Source organism: Galeopterus variegatus, unplaced genomic scaffold, assembly GCF_000696425.1.
Source record: "Galeopterus variegatus unplaced genomic scaffold, G_variegatus-3.0.2 Scaffold1876, whole genome shotgun sequence".
In the NCBI taxonomy this organism is placed as follows: domain Eukaryota; kingdom Metazoa; phylum Chordata; class Mammalia; order Dermoptera; family Cynocephalidae; genus Galeopterus; species Galeopterus variegatus.
In genome coordinates, this window is record NW_007727987.1 from 254,241 (window position 1) to 274,444 (window position 20,204).

General features: G+C 38.5%; 3 non-coding genes across 3 annotated transcripts; 1 reads left to right on the forward strand and 2 right to left on the reverse strand.

The window, feature by feature from the left end:
• The first annotated feature begins 6,004 nt into the window (after positions 1–6,004).
• On the forward strand, positions 6,005–6,077 carry TRNAK-UUU. Its single transcript has one exon. It is a non-coding gene; the product is annotated as a tRNA-Lys (tRNA).
• Positions 6,078–16,207: 10,130 nt separating this feature from the next.
• TRNAA-UGC lies at positions 16,208–16,279 on the reverse strand. Its single transcript has one exon. It is a non-coding gene; the product is annotated as a tRNA-Ala (tRNA).
• A 3,438-nt stretch (positions 16,280–19,717) lies between these two features.
• TRNAF-GAA lies at positions 19,718–19,790 on the reverse strand. Its single transcript has one exon. It is a non-coding gene; the product is annotated as a tRNA-Phe (tRNA).
• Between the last annotated feature and the right edge of the window lie 414 nt (positions 19,791–20,204).

A 20,204-nucleotide genomic window follows, 5' to 3' on the forward strand; every position in this document is an offset into this window, starting at 1 on the left:
TGCATCAATTGAGCTAACCATTTTTCCTTTTCATTATATTAATGTGATGTATGATTGATTTTCTTGTATGAAAGCACCATTTGCATTCCTGAAATAAATCCCACCTGGTCATAGTGGATGATTTCTTAATTCAGTTTGCTAGTATATTGTTGAAAATTTTTGCACTGATATTCATAAATGATATTGGGCTATAGTTACCTTTTCTTGTGATATCTTTGTCTGGCTTTGGGTATAAGGTTAATGATGGCCCTATAGAATGAATTAGGAAGTGTTCCCTCCTCTTCTGTTTTTTAGGAAGAGTTTAAGATTGGTGTTAATTTTTCCTTAAGTGTTTTGTAGAATTCACTAGTAAAACTATCCTGGTCTTTTCCTTGTTGGGAGTTTTTTATTACTTATTCAATCTCTCTACTTGTTATAGGTTTGTTTAGTTCTTCTAGTAATGTCAAATATGGAAGGGGAAAACTACCAGCAGCTTTGGCCTGAGCTTTTCGAATATTGGTGCCCTTTGCTCATAATACAAGGCAAACAATAAAACAGTTAGAAAACAACCAACTTATTAGCCCTGAATAAATTCCCAGAAAAAGTTGGATCCCAAAGCCCAGATAGTTTAGTTAATAAGCATCAAACTGTCATTGTGAGGGTCTAGATTTCAAGTGTCTGTTAAAGTATATTTCTATCTAATAGAAACTCTTTGCAACCCAGCTTTCTCCACAGAAACCCTTTAGGTCATTTGCAATGGGCTTTTCTACATTTTACATCCTTTTTTGGCCACCACATACCAATTCTGGAGCAAGACTGTGAGCCAGAAGAAACAAGGTTACTAACAAGTATTTATACATCAGTATTTTAGTACTATTACTTAGTGTTTATACGTCAATGACAAAGTGCAAGTTTTCTCTCTGGTAGAAGCCAATTTGAATAGTTCCTAACTCAACGGCCAGGTCGAATTTGTAACAAGAAATAAGCGACCACGAAGGGACTTGAACTCTCCATCTTCTGACCCACGTCAATGACAAAGTGCAAGTTTTCTCTCCGGTAGAAGGCAATTTGAATAGTTCCTAACTCAACGGCCAGCTCGAATTTGTAACAAGAAATAAGCGACCACGAAGGGACTTGAACTCTCCATCTTCTGACCCAGAATCAGACGCCTTATCCACTAGGCTACGAAGCCAGGAGCAAGATCTCCCTCAAACATGAAAGCTGATGTGTAGAGAGAAACAGCAGGTTTCTGTTTTGAAACTTTTACCTTCGCAATTTGAGGAAGATTCAACAAAGGTTAAAAACAAAAAGGAATAAAACTCCATCTGAAATTTCTATCTTTCTTTCCTTTTTTTTTTTTTCTTTTTCTTTTGCGGTTTTAGAACTTTGACAATAAGCAGTTAGTTGTCACCCACATTGACTGCAAATTTTTGAAAGTGGTAACAGGTACGTGGGTAACCAAAGTATAGAACTTGTTTGGTGACTCTTCACCCTCCTTATGTTTTCTGGACAATCGCACACGGATACTGTGTGGGACAGTCCTTATTCCTTCGGCCCAGACAGCTTTGTGGAGCCTGGTATCAATGAGCACATCTGGAGTCCCCATCTCCTTCATGGCAAATTTCCGGATCTCTCTGAGTGCCCGAGGGGCACGTTTCCTGAAGCCCACTCCCCGCATTCCCTTGTGAACGCTGGTGGTGGGTTCTCCGGTCATCACCTCGCTCGTTCATGGCAGAATGGCTCTTCTCGCCACCTTCTTTGCAGGAGCCAGTCTGCTGGGCCCAAGTTGGAAAGGAAGACTCCGTCTGAAATTTCTGACTAATTGCTTAGAATGAATAAACTGTGAGATGATCAGAAGTGACGTAATTCTTGGAATGCTCTCTTCTCTATGTCACTAATTATGATGATGCAGGTTCGGGTAAAGGAATGTGAACGGAGAACTGAAGTCTGCATAAAGGACTGGACATGACAGCTTACGGAGAGGAAGCATCAGACTTTTCTGTTTCGATATTCTCCGTCTCAAAGATACAATGGCGCTTCCTCCGGGGAGAAAGTCTGTAGGCCCTAACAAGAGCTCCTCCTTGTCGAAAATGCCCCACGTATTTTGTCTACAGGTCGTTTGCTCTAAGCTCGCCTTCGGATTGATCCACAAAACGATTTTTTGTGACCCACCTTCCGCTCAACTGTTCCTCGTATATTGGTAAAGTATGAAAAATGACAAATCTACAAATTTCTAAGGTAAACCAGTTGCAAATTCTCCCAGTTTTTCGCATCCTCTTGTTTTCTTGGAAGTCGAATTACTTTAGAAGAAACAAACAATATTTCTCTTTTTCCCATGCCCAGNTTCTTGGAAGTCGAATTACTTTAGAAGAAACAAACAATATTTCTCTTTTTCCCATGCCCAGTGGCGTCTTCCTTCCCCGGAGAAATTAGTCTTTCTCTCACCATCACACCTCTCCGTTTGTTCCCGGATACCCTGATTCCTTCGGCCCAGACAGCTTTGTGGAGCCTGGTATCAATGAGCACATCTGGAGTCCCCATCTCCTTCATGGCAAATTTCCGGATCTCTCTGAGTGCCCGAGGGGCACGTTTCCTGAAGCCCACTCCCCGCATTCCCTTGTGAACGCTGGTGGTGGGTTCTCCGGTCATCACCTCGCTCGTTCATGGCAGAATGGCTCTTCTCGCCACCTTCTTTGCAGGAGCCAGTCTGCTGGGCCCAAGTTGGAAAGGAAGACTCCGTCTGAAATTTCTGACTAATTGCTTAGAATGAATAAACTGTGAGATGATCAGAAGTGACGTAATTCTTGGAATGCTCTCTTCTCTATGTCACTAATTATGATGATGCAGGTTCGGGTAAAGGAATGTGAACCGAGAACTGAAGTCTGCATAAAGGACTGGACATGACAGCTTACGGAGAGGAAGCATCAGACTTTTCTGTTTCGATATTCTCCGTCTCAAAGATACAATGGCGCTTCCTCCGGGGAGAAAGTCTGTAGGCCCTAACAAGAGCTCCTCCTTGTCGAAAATGCCCCACGTATTTTGTCTACAGGTCGTTTGCTCTAAGCTCGCCTTCGGATTGATCCACAAAACGATTTTTTGTGACCCACCTTCCGCTCAACTGTTCCTCGTATATTGGTAAAGTATGAAAAATGACAAATCTACAAATTTCTAAGGTAAACCAGTTGCAAATTCTCCCAGTTTTTCGCATCCTCTTGTTTTCTTGGAAGTCGAATTACTTTAGAAGAAACAAACAATATTTCTCTTTTTCCCATGCCCAGTGGCGTCTTCCTTCCCCGGAGAAATTAGTCTTTCTCTCACCATCACACCTCTCCGTTTGTTCCCGGATACCCTGTACAGTATTTTCTCCAGGTTTAAGTAAAATCTCAAGAACTGTTTTAGGTCATATTCTGAATGGATATCCCACGATAGGCTAATTCATCAAGATAATTATCCCTTATTGAGGTCACTGGAGGCTAGTGCTGGGACCTGGACTAAATGTCTGGTTAGACCAAGGAAATGCCTTCTGGTGTTTCCCATAAAACTGATTTAGTTAAATCCCTTTCTTTCTCAAAAAGCGTTCTATGAAAAGCATTAGATTGAATAGTGGCCCCTGGTTTGATCACGTTTGGGGAAGCTATTGGCTCCAGGCAGTGCAAATTGCACACCGTGTGGGGCATGACGCCCCGCCAGGATGCATGTTCCCACAGACTCTCAAGCTCATTCATGTATTTTCAGATTGTTCTTAGTTCCGATTCCACACCTCCTCACTAGTGGATTTTATGCCCCTCAAATATCAGACCGAGACCCCAAAAGCTATCAAGTTTAAATAAACTGATTTTTTGTTGTTGTTCATTCTATGGGAGGAAAAGTTCACTGGCAGACATAGGTGGCAGTTAGTAAGGTTGGCGGACTGAGAAAAACCATCAAAATTTTTTTCTTTCTGAGAATGGTATGACACGACAGGAAGGATTAGCACAGAAATTTGAAAGAATAATAATAAATAGCTATTAAATAGCACATAAACTTTTGTTCATACTGATAATTCCATTTCCTTCAAAGCTGTTCAATGCTTTCTCTGGTGCCTTCTTTTGATTTTTATCTGATGTGTTCCAGAAAGGATTTCTATTCTCTTTGGGGTGCGGGGGTAGGGAGGGGAGGGTGTCTAGCCGGTAAGGGGACCCAAACTCGTGACCTTGTGTCATAAGGCTTCGATCTAAGCAGCTGAAATAACCGGCCAACCGCCCAGAGGTAAGATTTGTTTTAAATGTTTAAATATTTTGAACAAAATATTTTGTGAGGAATCCAAGGAAGATTTGAAAGCATGATATTCCTATTCTACCTATATCAGTCTATCTAGATGTTTCCCTTGAGAAAATGGATGGAAGATGCTGTCTGTAGTCAGAGGTTTCTGTAATTGAGCTTTGAAATCATAATATTTATTTATTTATGTATTTACTCACTTTTGCTAAGCCAGACAACCTAGAAAGCTCTGGATCAAACTGGGGGATATTTTAGACCTCCAGACAAAGAATCTTCCAATTTAGCTATTTCAGCCACTCTACAAAAATCCATAATGCATGACCCTAATAATTTTCTAAAGTTTGGAATTTGGAAAGCACAGCATTTCCTGTGAGGTGTGATCTGGTGTGTGATGAGCATTCACACAGAAAGAACTCAGATCTTCAGCCCTCTTGCCTGGACTTGTTGGAGGGGGTATGCGGGGGCTACAGCGGTAGACAGAGGTAAAGAAAAATCAGGGGGACAGATTTTCTACTCAACCTGTCACCTACTTGCTCTCTGATATAAGCATAGCTGAGAAAGTAGGGATAGGAAATCCTTTGTGGTCTTCTTTTTTGTTGTTGTATCTTCTTCTTTATTCTTTTTTTTTTTTTTTTTTCTTTTTGTCCTTTTTCTTTCTTGCTTTTCAGTAACACTGTATTGGAACCAAAGGAGCATGTGCTGGTTTACATGAGTGGGTGTATCTGTTGCCTCCAGTTGGAGAGGTCCTCGGTAAAGTATTTCTTTGTTATCTCACTGAATCTAATATTCCCTGTGCTAGCATGGTCACCTTAGGGTACCAAGGCCCATGGAATCGAAATGGTTGATTACTAAAAGCAACACTTTTTCTTTAGATGTGAGCAGCAAACGGATCATAAAGACATGAAGGAAGAAGGGAAGAAAAGGAAAAGAAGGTGAATGAGGAGGGAGAGGAGGAGGAAAAGGAGAAAGAAAATGAAAGGAAGGAGTGGCTCAGGCATGATCAAGCATGAAGATGCAGAAAATTAAACCCAGGCCCCTTTGCTGCCCATCGCCCCGGACACTCAGCTATTAAGAAAACGTCCGTGATTAAGTATCGCCTTTGTCTTTGGTTGTTTGGAGAACAAACAGTTGGCAGAATAGAGTTTGCTGTGTTTAATATCACTATTTCTAAAACCTTTAGACTGAGACAACACAGGAAAAGTGGCACCGAGTGGGAGACCGACAGACGGTTCCGCGTGGCTTTCTCCCTCGGGTCAGCCAGCTCTGAGGTCCGCTTGCGAAGGGAACGCCTGGGCGGCAGCTCAATCCACCCACAGAGAGGGGCCCACCGCGAAGGTTCTCTCGCTTCTTCAAACGCTACTTCTTTCAACTCTCTTCTCCTCTGCCTACAAAGGCTGCAAGAAAGACGTCGTACAAGGTAATACAGAGGGATACGAACAAAAGCGTGAGTGTTGCCTCGAGAAGTTCAGGTGTAGGTACTTGGCAAAAATAAAACCCTCTGTGTCCAGCAATGTGGTCTGAACCCAGTAGTGCGGTCTGAAAACCGGCCGTGTTTTGTCTAGGAGGTGCTGCATCTCTGGTTCTGAAAACCACAGAGGAAGACCAAGAGAGAAGGAAAGCAAATATTTCTGGCAATGATCTCTCTCAGACAGAATCCTCTTTGCAACGAGAATTCAAAGGATGTGATCTGCAAACTAAAACATGAAACATAAAACGAATTGGCCAAATGTAAGAACCTTGATTAGGGGTGTTATTTGGTGCGAGAGCCTGGATAGCTCAGTCGGTAGAGCATCAGACTTTTAATCTGAGGGTCCAGGGTTCAAGTCCCTGTTCAGGCGAGTGTAACACTCTATTTTACCCTCAAAAATTTTCACTGATAAAATGTACAAGAAGAGGCTTCAGAGAGTTGTTTATATGTACAGTAATGGATGGAAACTTCCTTTACTTTATGCGTTACAGGCCTGGAATGATCTACATGATGAACTTGCCAACCCTAGGGGATGACCTTGGGACGTTTTTCAAACAACAGTTTGGAACTCTGTAGAGACTGCTGACCTGAAGATTTACATTTTTATGTGGTTTTTAGAGGAGCATCTCCATCAGCGGTCTGAAAATAAAATTAATTAAAACTTCTAAGCTCTAAAAACAAAGAGGACTGAAGCTGACTTTGTTTTCATATATATACCTTGCTTTTTCAATGTCTTTCCTCCCTGACACAGTAGGAGAATGAAGAATAATCTGCAAAACAAATGTTGGAAACTGAAAAAGAAGCAGTTAGAAAATATTGCCTCATACCTGTACCCATGGTATCTCACTCTTTTCTGCTCTAGACCTCTAGTGTTTCCAGTCCTGGGACCCAACAAAGTCATTCTTTCCAAGGATTTCTTAAGGTTATTATTGTTGCTGTTATTATTTTATTATTACTTTTTGTTTTAAACTTTTAGTATTCTTCAATCTACTTCCAGTAACAGATTTGGGGATGGGGGTCATCACTGCTGGTTATCCATCTTTTTAGAAGCCAAAGTCTATCTTGTTTATAAAGGGAGGGAGATTGCCTTTTTGCCCTCATATTTTTTAGGTTCAAATGTTGAAACTACCTTAAATTTCTTAAAATAAAATTTATTGTATTTTGTATTTTTAATTTGGTCTATTTACTATTTTGGTCTACAAAGTTATATGCCACAGAGGATGTACTATTTCAATTGTAATAAAAATTTCATGTTAGAATATTATCTAATTAATTATATGCACATTGAATGATGTATTACATAATAAATGGCCCAAATAATGGCTTGGATTTTTGCTCATTTACCTATATCCTATGAATGATAATCCTTGTACTCTAGATTTAATTCTTACAAAATCAAGTATATTCTGACTCCCTGTAAGATAAATTAATCCCTTTGACATGAGAGGATTTTTATAATTTAGATAATTACCATGCTTTCCTTATTAAATAATTGAACATTAAAGCATTTATACTTTCATTTTAAGAAACAAGTCACTGTGTCACTAATGCTCTCCTTGATCATCCCTCAAATTGAACCCTTACAAACCCCGTATCCACTTTTAGATTTATTTTACTCATTAGCACTTTTACCTTCTAGCATATTATATGTTTTATTCATTTATTATATTTTATTGTATATGTTTTCTCAATAGGCTGCAATTTCCATGAGGACAGGGTTTTGTCTGTTTTGGTCTGTTTTGTTCACTGTTTTATCCCCAGCCCCTATACTGGTGTTCAGTACATAGTAGGCACTCAAGAAATGTTTGTTGTTTTAATTTTTTTTTTTTTTTCCTTTCTGACCAGTAAGGGAGGATTGCAACCCTTGGTACGGTTTGGTCTGCACCACGCTCTACCAGAGAGCACACCAGCCATCCCTACATAGGATCCGAACCCGTGGTTTCAGCGTTCCCAGTGCTGCACTCTCCCGGGTGAGCCACGGAGTCAGCCCGTAATCCACCCTTATAATCCACAATTATAGTTGGAAACTTCAACTCTTCTCATAATAATTGATAGAACTAAAGAGAAAATCAGCAAGATGTAGAGGAACTAAAAAACATCATTAGCCAACAGAATCCAATCAGCATTTATAGAGTAGTCCACCCAAAGAAGAGCATATACACATTTATTTCAAGTCCACACAGAACATAGATCAAGATAGAACATATCGTGAGTCATACAACAAACCTCAACAAATTTAAAAGAATTGGCTCATATGAGTATGATCTCTCATCACAATATAATCAAACTGAAAATTAGTCACATAAAAATAACAGGAAACGTCCAAACACTTGTAAACTAAACAACATGTGAGACAAACAGAAAGCCTTAATGGATATCAAAAAATAAATTCACTTTAAGAAAAATGAAAATATAATATATCAAAATTTCTGAGACACACTAAAACAGCATGGAAAGGGAAATTTATAGTGCTAAGTGCATAAATTAGAAAAGAAAAAAAATCTCAAATCAATCTTCTAACCTCTCACTTAAAGAACATAGGAGGGAAAAAAGCAAAATAAACCCAAAGCAAATAGAAGAAAATAAATTATAAAAATAAGAGCAGAAACCAATGAAATTGAACACAAAAAAATAGAGGGGAAAAAAGCTAGTTCTTTTTAAAAAATCAATAAAATAAGAACTCTAGCAAGACTGACTAAAAAAAAGAGAGATGACGTAAATTACCAATATCAGGAATGAAAAGGAGATATCACTATAGACTCTGCAGACATCAAAAGGATAGTAAGAAAATACTGTGAATTGCTCTAAACACATAAATTTGACAACTTAAATAAGATGAACTAATTCCTTGAAAAACACAAACTAATACAAGTCACCCAATGTAAAATATAATTTTATAGCCCTGTGACTATTAAGAGAATTGAATTTGTAATTTTAAAACAAAAAAAAAAAAAAAAAAAAAAAAAAAAAAAGAAAGAAAAGAAAGGAAAAAGAAAAAGAGAGGAAAACCTCCAGGTCCAGGGAAGTTTCACTGGGGAATTCTAAGACATATTTAAAAAATTAACACTAACTCACCAACTTTGTACAATCTGTTTCAGAAAATAAAAGAGGAGGGAATACATCTCAATTTATTTGTGAAGCTTGTATTATTCTGATAGCAAAGCCAAAGAAAGGCAGGACCAAAAAAAAAGAAAAGAAAAGAATGTAGATGCAAAAATACTGAACAAAATATTATCAAATAGAATTCCACAGTACATAAAAAGAATTATAATACAACATGACCAAGTGGGGTTAATTCCAGGGGTATAAGCTTGGGTAAATATTTTAAGGTCAATCACTGTAATGCACCATATTAATAGGCTAAAGAATAAAATCACATGATTATATCAAAGTAGAAAAAGCATTTGTCAAAATTCAACTCCTATTTGGTATAAAAACTCTCAGAAACATAGGAATAGAGAGGAACAGCTAACATTATACTTCATGGTGAAGGACAGTGGTTTCCACCTATGACAGGGAACAAGAACAGGTTATACACTCTCACTGCTCTTATCTAACCTAGTGCTGAAAGTTCTACCCAGTGCAATGAAGCAAGAAAAGGAAATAAAAGACATACGGATAGGAAAGGAAAAAATAAAACTTCTCTATTTGCTAGTGATATAATCAACTACATGGAAAACTGATGAAATCTACCAGGGTGACGGGACTCCTAAAACTAAAAATTTAGTTCAGCGAGGTCCCAGGATAAAAGAAAAATGTACAAAAATAAAGTATATCTGTATACTGGCAATAAACATGCTGACGGTGAAATTAAAAATACAATCATATATAACCTCTGACAAAAAAGAAATACTTAGATATAAATCTAACAAAGCATGTACAATACATGTATGCTGGAAACTACACAATGTACACAATGCTGATGAAAGAAGTCAAAGAAAACATAAATAAATGGAGAAATATACTGTGTTTGCAATTTGGTAAAGGTGTCAATTCTCCCCACAATGCTACATAGGTTTAATAAAATTCTTATCAAAATCTCAGCAAGACTTTTTGTAAATATAGACAAGATTATTCTAAAACTTATATAGAAAGTCAAAAAAAAATTGGAATAGCTAAAACAATCAATAAGAATATAGGACAAACGTCAAGAGTTCAGATCCCCTTACCAGACAGCAGCCAAAAAAAAAATAGAATATATGCGGAGGAATCCATTTACCTGATTTCAAGACTACTAAATAAATACAGTAAGTGAGACCGTGTGGTATTGGCAGAGAAGTAGGTACATATATTAATAGAGCAGAATACAGAAATAAACCCACACAAATATTCCCAACTTGTTTTGACAAAGTTGCAAAAGTAATTCCATGGAGAAAAAATAAAATTTTCACCAAATTGTGCTGGAGCAATTGGATATCTGTAGGCAAAGATAAATAAATAAATAAAAAGAATCTCAACCTAAGTCTGACACCTTATACAAAAATTAACTCAAAATGGACCATGGATATAAATGTAAAACCATAAAACTTTAAGAAAAAAAAATGGAAGAAATCTTTGGGATGCAGGGTTACACAAAGAGTTTTTAGAATTGTCACCAAGGGCTGGCTGGTTAGCCCAGTTGGTTTAAAGGGTGGTGCTGATAACCTTGAGGTCCAGGGTTTGATCCCTGGTACCAGCCAGCCACCGGGGGGGTGGGGGGGAGCAGAAGAAAGAAAGAAGAGGAATTGACACTGAGACATGATCCAGAGAGCCTGTGGAACCTGATTCTCCTCCTCCTTTTTCTCTCTCCTGCTGCCTCAGTTGCCTTGGGTGATACTGACCAAATAGAAATAAGATAGCACTAAAGGCAACTCATTGGGACATGTGTTTACTTTCCTATGTGTTCAAGAAATGAGGAAGAAAGAAAGAAAAACAGGAAGGAAGGAAACTGGAAGAGCTGAGCCAGAGTTCCTTGAGAAGTAGGTTTGAGCAGTGAACCAGAGAAAAGTAAAAACTAAAGGCATGGAGAGCTGAACCTAGGGCCTCAAATGTGCAAAACATGAAATCTACCACTGTCAAATAAAGACAAATCCAGACAAATAAGGAAAGACAATATTCAAAAGAAAGACTATTACAATAGGGAGAATACCCCAATTTCAGAAATCTGAAAGTATCTCAAAATCAAATAGGAAAGTCTTTTCTTCTGGGTTGGGAGGACTAGGCAGAACTTTAGCAAACTTTAATATTTTAAAGGAAAAGTTGGGCAAGCAAGGGGAAATGACTAGCAGGGTCTGACAGCAAAAGAGTCTCAGCCAATTGTGGTCAGCCAATTCTCAGGATAAGCTGATAAGAAGAATGTTCTGCTTTTCAGTGCTTGCTCAGGCTTTGGGACAGCCAAGTTCCAGAACCTGTAGGGAGAAGAATAGAAGGAAAGAACTTTGGGGCCCTGACTAAAGTTTGGTCAAGACAAAACAGAGGATTAGAAATATGTGATTGTACGGCTGACTGGTTAGCTCTCCAAGTAGAGCATGGTTCTGGTAACACCAAGGTCAGGGGTTCAGGTCCCTCTACCCCCCAAAAAGGGGGGGGGGCAATTGTAAACACTTGGTCATGCCTAATCTACACCCTCTCATTACTTATCACCTATTTCTTTTCCTCTGTTGTGACACCATCATTCTAATGATTGACTGAGGCAAAATTCATCAATCAATTCTAAAACTATGGGTAAAATTTGATGAGTGTAATAGATTGAATTATGTCTCCCCAAAACTCACTGCAGCTTGAATTGTGTCCCCCAAGTTTTATGTATTAGAAACTTGGTCCCCACTGTGACTGTTAAGAGGGTGGGAAATCCTATTACGGTAATTGAAAGGTGGAGCCTTGAAGAGGTGATTGGATTGTAGGACTGTGCAGAAGTGAATTGATTAAATATGATGGTCAGGGGCATGGTTCTGAGGGCTTTAATAGAAGAGGAGAGTCTGACTTTCTCTCTCTGCTCTTTCCACTTCCACCATCTAGCAATATGAGACCTGGATCACTGTCACCACCACCAGATGGAATTTGGACTTCTCAGCCTCAGAAACTGTAAGCAATAAATTCTGTTTTCTTTATAAATCACCCACCCAGTTTCAAGTATTTTGTTATAAGCAACAGAAACAGACTTATACAATGAGGAACGGGATACTTGCATGGCCTCAAATATTTCCCCACAGAATACATACTAATGAAATGGGGAGAAATTATAACTTTACATTTAGCTAACACTCCCAATAAAAGAAAAAAAAACTGTATGTGATGCATTAAAAATGTAACATCACTTATGTTCTATTCTTGCCAAAAGTGCATAACCTGAATCTAATCATGAGGAAACATCAGATAAACCCAAACTGATGGGCATTCTACCAAACAACTGCCTTGAATTCTTCAAAATCTGTCAATGTCATAAAAGACAATAGAAAAGTTGGGAAACCCTTTCAGATTAAAGAACACTAAAGAAACAAGAAAGTCAAATGCAACTTATGATCATGTACTGGATTCTGGATTAGGGAAAATTTGTTCTAAAGGACATTTTGGGGGCTATTGGTGAATTTTGAATATAGATTGTATGTTAGATAATGGTATTGTATTAATATTAAACTTTCTGAGTTTGAAAATTGTGCTGTGGTTTATAAGTAGATGTTCTTAAAAAATACACACTGAGTTACTAGTGGTAAAAAGACATGGTGTATACAGGTTGCTCTGAAGTTGACTGGGAAAAATAATTTGTGATTATTTATACTTGTAGAGAGAGATAAGGAGACAGAGAGTAAATAAATGGGGCAAAATATTTGAAATTAGTAAGCCTCTATAATGTGTACTGTAGTTCCTTGAACTATTTTTGCAACTTTTCTGTAGGTCTGAAATAATTTTAAAATATTTTTTAAATTATTAACTTTTTTATTATTAACTATTTTTGCAACTTTTCTGTAGGTTTGAAATAATTCTCCCTTCTTACAACTTCTTTTCCTTCTCCACTCAAAGTCAGGACCACGTAATGTAGGTGGATAGAGAAACAGAAGCACCATGTTCATCATAGCAGTATTCACAATAGCCAAGCCATGGAATCAACCTAAATATCCATTAATGGATGAATGGACTAAAAAAATATATATATAGACAAGATTAAATTAAAAATGCAAGATTTTTTGTAAATATAGACACAAAAGCAGTTTATTTGGCTTACAATTCTGGGACAGCTGCATCTGGCATGGGCCTCAGGCCTCTTCTACTCATGGCAGAAAGTGGCAGGCAGCTGGCAGGTACAAGCAGATCACATGGCGAGAGGAAGCAAGAGAGAGAGAGAAGGTGCCAGGGTCTTTTAAACAACAAGCGCTGCCGAGAACTAACAGAGCAAGAACTCACTCATTACTCCCCCCTCCCCTAGGGAAAGCATTAATCCATTCATGAGGGATCCAGCCCCATGACTCAATCACTTTCCAGCACTGCCACTTTGGAGATCAAATTTCCATATGAGTTTTGAGGGGACAACACATCCAAACTGCATCAAATTGATATCCCATCATTTACAGCAACATGGATGGAACTGGAAACCATCGTGTTAAGTGAATTAAGTCAGGCACATAAAGAAAAATATCGCATGATATCACTAATATGTGGAATCGAAAAAAAAAAAGTCCTCATAGAAGTAGAGAGTAGCATAATGGTTACTAGAGCTGGGGTGAGGAGGTGGAGGGGAAGAGAAGTGGGGGACTAATGGGTATAAAACTATGCTTTCTACCCTAAGTGCACCATTGTGCAGTATATACATGCACTGAAACAACTCACTGTACCCACAAATGTGTACAAATAAATGTTTTTTGCATTAAAATCTGTTTTACATTTTTTTAATTTATTGAAACATAATTGATTGTACATATTTGTGGGGTACAGCATTGAATATCAATACCTGTGTGCAATTTGTGATGCTTAAATCAGGATAATTAGTATATTCAACATTACATACTGTAATCACACACACAAAAATTAAAACAAACAAAAAAACAGAAGCGTTAGTGCTGCCTCCAGGGATTTAGGTCCAGGTCTAGGTGAAGAGATAAGAAAGAAGTGGAAATCACAATACTTTGAAAGAAAGATGAGATAAGGCAGTAACAGAATATTTTAAATGAAATGGATTTCAGAAGTACTGCTACTTTGTTTCTAAGTAATTCAGTCTGTAGGGTGACAGGATTTCAACCTACAGGTCTAAACGTCTGAACCTCTATGTGAGTTTATCTTAGGCTTTCTGACACATAAGCAAGCCTCTGAAATTCAATTTTCTTTCTAGAGAATCTCACTGGCACTTTTGCGTTGAGAGGGAAAAGCCAAGGTTTTTCCTTTGCGATAGAAGACCCTTACAGGAGTTAAGTGGAAATAAAGCAATGACTTAGATGTGGAGAGGAAAATAAAAATGTGAAAACAGTAGAAGGCAGATAGACACAGTATTTCTTCCAAGCAAAGAGAACTGTCTGTTAACTTCAAAGTCTCTTTCAGTAGCACAAGCCTGGCTTATCGCTAGGGATATATTTTAATTACAATTCACACATAGTGTGAGTTTTAGCAACTTGATCTTAGCCCAGAAGATTGGACAAATTGGTAAGGGCTGGGGAAGATGTCTAATCAGAGTCCCAACTATGAGGGTGGAGAGAATGATTGCCATACAGTCTGTATTACAGGGCTTGGAAACTTCCAAGTCTGGTTTCATATTGAGATGCCCAATAGCTTGACTGGAACCCAGGTATTTTAGGGTTCCTTCACAAAAAATCAAGGTCCCTTTAGTATGATCTCTAATGTCATCTAAAATATTGAGAGTCTCAGAAGAGAAGAGAAACCCACCTCCACCCCTGATATAAGGCAAATACAGGCCTCACTCACTTTCCTTGGTGATTTGAGTCCTTGATTGAGAATGGGCAGGGAGCAATTCTTCCTCCTCAGCACACTTGGCATTGAGCATCACCTTCTCAAACGTTCAAAGCAGTGATTTTCAAACTTTAGCATTGGCATTCCTTGAGGGCTTACTAAAACAGGTTACTGGGCCCCACCCTCAGAGTTTCTGATTCAACAGATCTGGCATTGGGACTGGAATTTAGCATTCTGTTTGCAGCATCCCAATCCCCCCCACACACACCTTTTGGTCTCCTGTGCAGTGTCCAATCTAGCTATCATGCCACTGTTTCAAGTGCCTGGAGAGAACGAATGGATAACAGAAAAAAATAGAAAATACATCGAATGTCTGCATTACCTCCCTTTAAAAAACGCATCCTAAATCAAATTAATAATCGGCCTCAGGACACATAGGCAATCCGCAGCCAAGCAGGTTTCACCAGGTAGTGTCCCTCTTGAATGCCTGCTATGGATATTTTCATTGAAGAAGGGAATCAAGAAGTAAGGACATCCCAGCCTGATAAAGAGTGTTAGACTGGTGGACTGGGAACAATTACAGTATTCCCTCCCAAAGCCACTTTGATTCACAAGAAATATGTGCACAGATAACAGCAGTTTTGAAACCATAAAGCATTGGAAATCCTTAAAAGCTGCCATCAGTGGATCTGAAATTCCTAGGACTTCCCCTGGTTATACAAAGCAAATGTGATCGGATTGAGTGAGAAATGACAGAGGTTTTGTTTTATTTGGTTTGGTTTGGTTTGGTTTTTGCTTTTGTTTTTTCCAACTGGCACAAGAGCCCAACACACCTGTGATCCACTCACCGTTTACTTCGCATCTGTTTTCCATTGTGACAGAAAACCCTTTCCCTGCTTCTTCATATGGGGGCTTCTGTTTGCTGTTAACAGAGGTTTGCAGGCAATGTCTTATTTTAAGACTTGAAACTACAAGGAAAATGGAGTGACTGAGGAAATACAGGAAAATAAGTCTTGTGGAACATCAATTGGGAGTGTACTGATCCGACAGTCTTGTTCCATTGTCCGGAGTCCTGCCACTCGGTCACCTAAAAAAGACCTACAGCAGTCCATGTCTCATTATGGGACTGAACTTTTGGCTGCGCTCTCTGCGCAGGTCGATGGGGAGAAAATGGTCTAGAAATCAACGGACATACGCTTTCACTCTGTTCTGTGGCCCAGAAAACAAAAATAACTAAAGAAAAATGTCGTCTGGGCACTTTTCCTCTTCTTTGCCTTTCCGTCTCTTTAATAATAGTACAAAAATGGGAGCCAAAGTGAAGTGCCTGTGAATGTGCACGCTTTTGTTTGGGTTCGAGAGACCCTACTGGGATCCTATTTTCCCCCTCTCCCAGACCCCTTCCTTTCTGCCTTCCTTCTGCAGTCGCAGTCGCCTCAGGCTCACAGCATGGAGATGGGAGAGAATTCAATGCAATCCATTGGGTTATATTTTTACTTTCTAGAGATGTGTGGAAATAGAACAGGAAAAAGTTAGGAGAGCTAAATCCATATTTCTTAAGAAATGGGTTTGAATGGCGTGGGTTCAGAGGGTAACAAACAAACAAACTAAAACCCCAAAACCGGAAGCTGGAGGTGCCGGGGATCGAACCCGGGGCCTCACACATGCAAAGCATGTGCTCTACCACTGAGCTACACCCCCTCTTCTGCCGCCGGCTTTTGACGCTTGTGTACAGGTAAGTTTTATTTTCCGACGCTCTTGGTCCGTGAGTTTTGTGATTAAAGTAGTCAGTATTAAGGAACATCGGCGGCCACTCTGGGCAAAAGATACTCGGTTCCAGCGAAGATACAGATTCTTTAAGGTATAGATGGAACTTGAAATGGAAGATAAAAGATCGGAAACGTGTGTCCGATAATAACCACATGAAATTTCCATTGTGCCTTTAAAACGCTGAGTTGTCAGGGTCTCCTTCTGTTATACTTAGCAAGGAATCAAGTCCCGTATTCGATTCTTTTGATTTCTTCCAGGTAAGTCTGAACCTGAGACACAGGACTGTTGAAATTCAGTCTAAACTCTTCATACTTGTTGCTTGCTGCATCGGAACATTACGGGCTGGTTTGATGGAGGAAAGACACAGGAGAAAACCTGAGAGCGAAGCGTTGGGCATTTCATTATAACGGTCTTTTCTAACCTAGGCACCCAGCCTAAGTTATATGATTCAGGAGGCCCTGCCAATAGCCCTAAAGAGAAATTCATAAGGTATGAGTGAAACAACAGCTTCAGAAATGGAGAGAAGGATCGAATTATGAGAACTAAATCGAAGATAGATAGATAGATACAGGATTTAAGGGATGGGGGGGAAGGGGTGTTGAAGCATTTATTTAGAAAAACGAACATGCCAATACCAAAGGGAGTGAAGAAAAGGAGACGTTTTAACAACTCTTTTGGGAACGGGAGGAAGATTGGAAGATGGAAGAACCAAGCTAGCTTTGCTCATATTAAATCAAAGATGTCTCTGGGGCACACTTCTGAGGGTATCACACAGCAAACTCAGGCAATTACCCCGGTCTCTAGCCTTGGATTTGTGACTAACCAGTAGGCACAAATACGTGGAGGGTGGATAAAGACTGAAAAGTGTGCCTTGAGATTTGAGGATTACAAATTTATTAGTGATATTTGTATGAAACAAATAATTTTGCTCCTGTGCAGTTCTTGAACCCCGGGAATTATCATGATTAGGACTGTGTCCTTTGAAGTACAAAAGAAGATTAAAAGAAAACATTTCCTGGCACCAGATTTCTAGTCGCTATTAACTATTTCTCATTCTGGTTCGTCCGTATATGAGCCTTTGCCAATGTTCATAAAATAAAATTGATCTCTTTTGAAATTGGCAGAATATGTGTTGTCTGGCATACTTGTCTTTTCAGTTGACTCATGGAATTTGTAGAATAAAAGCAGGAAACAATGAGTATTCACTGAAGAAGACTAGAGAAGTCACACACAAGATTGATGGGTGTGTGTGTGTGTTTGCACGCACATGTAAATGCTGGGAAGAATTATCTTGGCTACTTGATACCATAAAAGCAATATTAGGAAAGTTTGCAGAAACATTGCTTCATCATTATGTTGTGTTGCACCTGGAGAAGACTGGATGTCTATCGGATTCTCAGGAATTCATAATAAGAAGGTAGGCTTTCTTTGTTTGCTTCAGAAACTAAACGGGAATTTTTTTTTTTAATTAAATATTTGTAGCCATCTTCAGACTATCTACCAACAACACTGTTGGAGCACCTTTTTTTGCAGAAGCTGTAGAATGAGTTCATTTAACATAAAATTCCCCTAAGGAATTAAACATTTAATTTTGGAGACAAAACACACTCAAGATATTTAAACTCAATTCAGAAAACCTGAAAATATCAAAAGTATATGTTTAAACCTGCACTATCCAATATGATGTAGCCATTAGCCACATTGGCCATTGAACGCTTCAAAGTGCCTGGTCTAAATTGAGATGTGCTGTAAGTGTAAAATACATACTAGATTTCAAAGGCTTAACATGATTTTTAAAATTTTAAACATCTCACTAATAATTTGAAGATTGATTACTTGTTGAAATAATATTTTAGGTATACAAGGTGGTTTAAATATATTGTTAAACTTAATATCACTGTTTATTTTTTAATGTGACTACTAGAACATGTAAAATTACAAAAGTGATTCTGGTTTATGACTGATACTACATTTCTGTTGGACAGAACTGTCTGAAGAAAACATTTATCTATTTAGGTATTGTTCTGGGAGAATCCCAGAGCAGAGGGCATGGAGCATAATCTGTCAGGAATTAAGTTTCATGCCATGAGTGAATTTGACAGAATGCATGATCTCCTTTGATCTTTACAACATCCCTTTTACATAGTCGTCATTGGTTTCATTTTTTAGATATTAAATGGGAGAATAATTATATTTGGGAATTACTCTAGACATCCCATCTCAACAGAATGTAGAGAAATATTTGCTGTGAGGTAATAAAACACTCAATGATACTGTTTATCTAATCAAATATTTCTTAATGAAATAAAACACAAGCTTCTGAGTTGAGGAAGGGTAGGTGACCTAATGGATAAATTGTCTGACTCCCAGTCACTATACAGTCAATGTCCTTCCCCTGATGTTGATTCTCATTTCAAACCAATTTTCTTTTTGTCACTTGATGCAGTTTTGATGTTATGGCATGATAGATTATTGTCTTCTCACACAGTGTCCAGGAGTTGTCAGAGGAAAATAAACACTGTGAAACTGAAAGAGTGAATTGAAAGAAGAAAGAAAAGTTCAAAATGACCTCCCCCTCCACCAAAATGACCTGTTATTTCCAACACAATTTCAAGAGAGGAGTTAACATTAAAGGGAGAAAATAGGATATAAGTACCTGAGTCTGATGACTTTACTGTCCATTTGCTTTCAGCTTTTAGTCATCTAGGTTCCCTCATGAATGTTTGACAGAATAATTCATATAGGAATGCTTACTTTTGTTTTTTCCTGGATACTAACACAGAAACAACTTAAGATTAGAAAATTCTAGACAGGAGTGCAAGGCTGAAGAAATGTTTGCCAACAAGAAAACTAAGGATGTTTTTGTAATTGTTTAAAAGCTCAATGATATTCAACAATTTTTCCTGTTCCATCGGTTTAACAATGGAGTTGACTCAAGACACAAACTCATATTTTTCTGATCGCAAAATCTTCCTTGCATATATCATACTCACACAGTAGTTCTTTTTCTACAGATTTTTCCCCTTCACTTTTCTTGTGATTAAAAATATCCCCCACTCCAACACATACACATCCCCAACGCAGAAATAAATGGTAAGTGCAACAGCATACAGCATATTGGAATTTATTAGGTTTTTAAAACTAATAATTTACTAGGTTTTAAAACGTCAACTAAAATGTGCACAACATCAGTTTACACTTGATGGAAGACCTCAGCGGAATATGCAACCAAAGGAGAGAATGATATATAGTCTGTGTATACTACCTTGATTGGATTTACAAATAATATAAAAATTGTACTTATATATACATTTGGAGGATTTAAGTTAAAGTGCTGCATGAGGGAGTGATAATTTTCCAAAACCATGCTGCCGAAACCCGGGATCGAACCAGGGACCTTTAGATCTTCAGTCTAACGCTCTCCCAACTGAGCTATTTCGGCTTACTGAAGCAAGCCCTTTTAGCCGTTCTTTCAAAATATTAAAACTTTCATTTGTATGGCCAATGCATTCTTCAATGTCTAAACTTATTCCGCTCAATATTACCCACCACTCATTCACCCTGCAAAATATGGGCTCCTCTGCAATCTATGCCTGAAAATAAGATTCAGTTTTGGAGACAGTGGATGGTTTGGTATACGAGGGGGCGAAAGGGGGCGGCATAAGTAAAAACAGTAAGAAACTTGCTTCTTGATTGTCTCCGGCTGTTCCACGACCCAAACACTGCTCAGAAAACTCGGAGAATTCAAAATGAAATTATCTAGCCTCTCCCTTTTCTCCTCTTTAGGTTCTTCTTTTTCTGTCTTGCTCTTGGATGACACAGCAAAAAAGAACAGGATTATGTGGCACGTTAACGC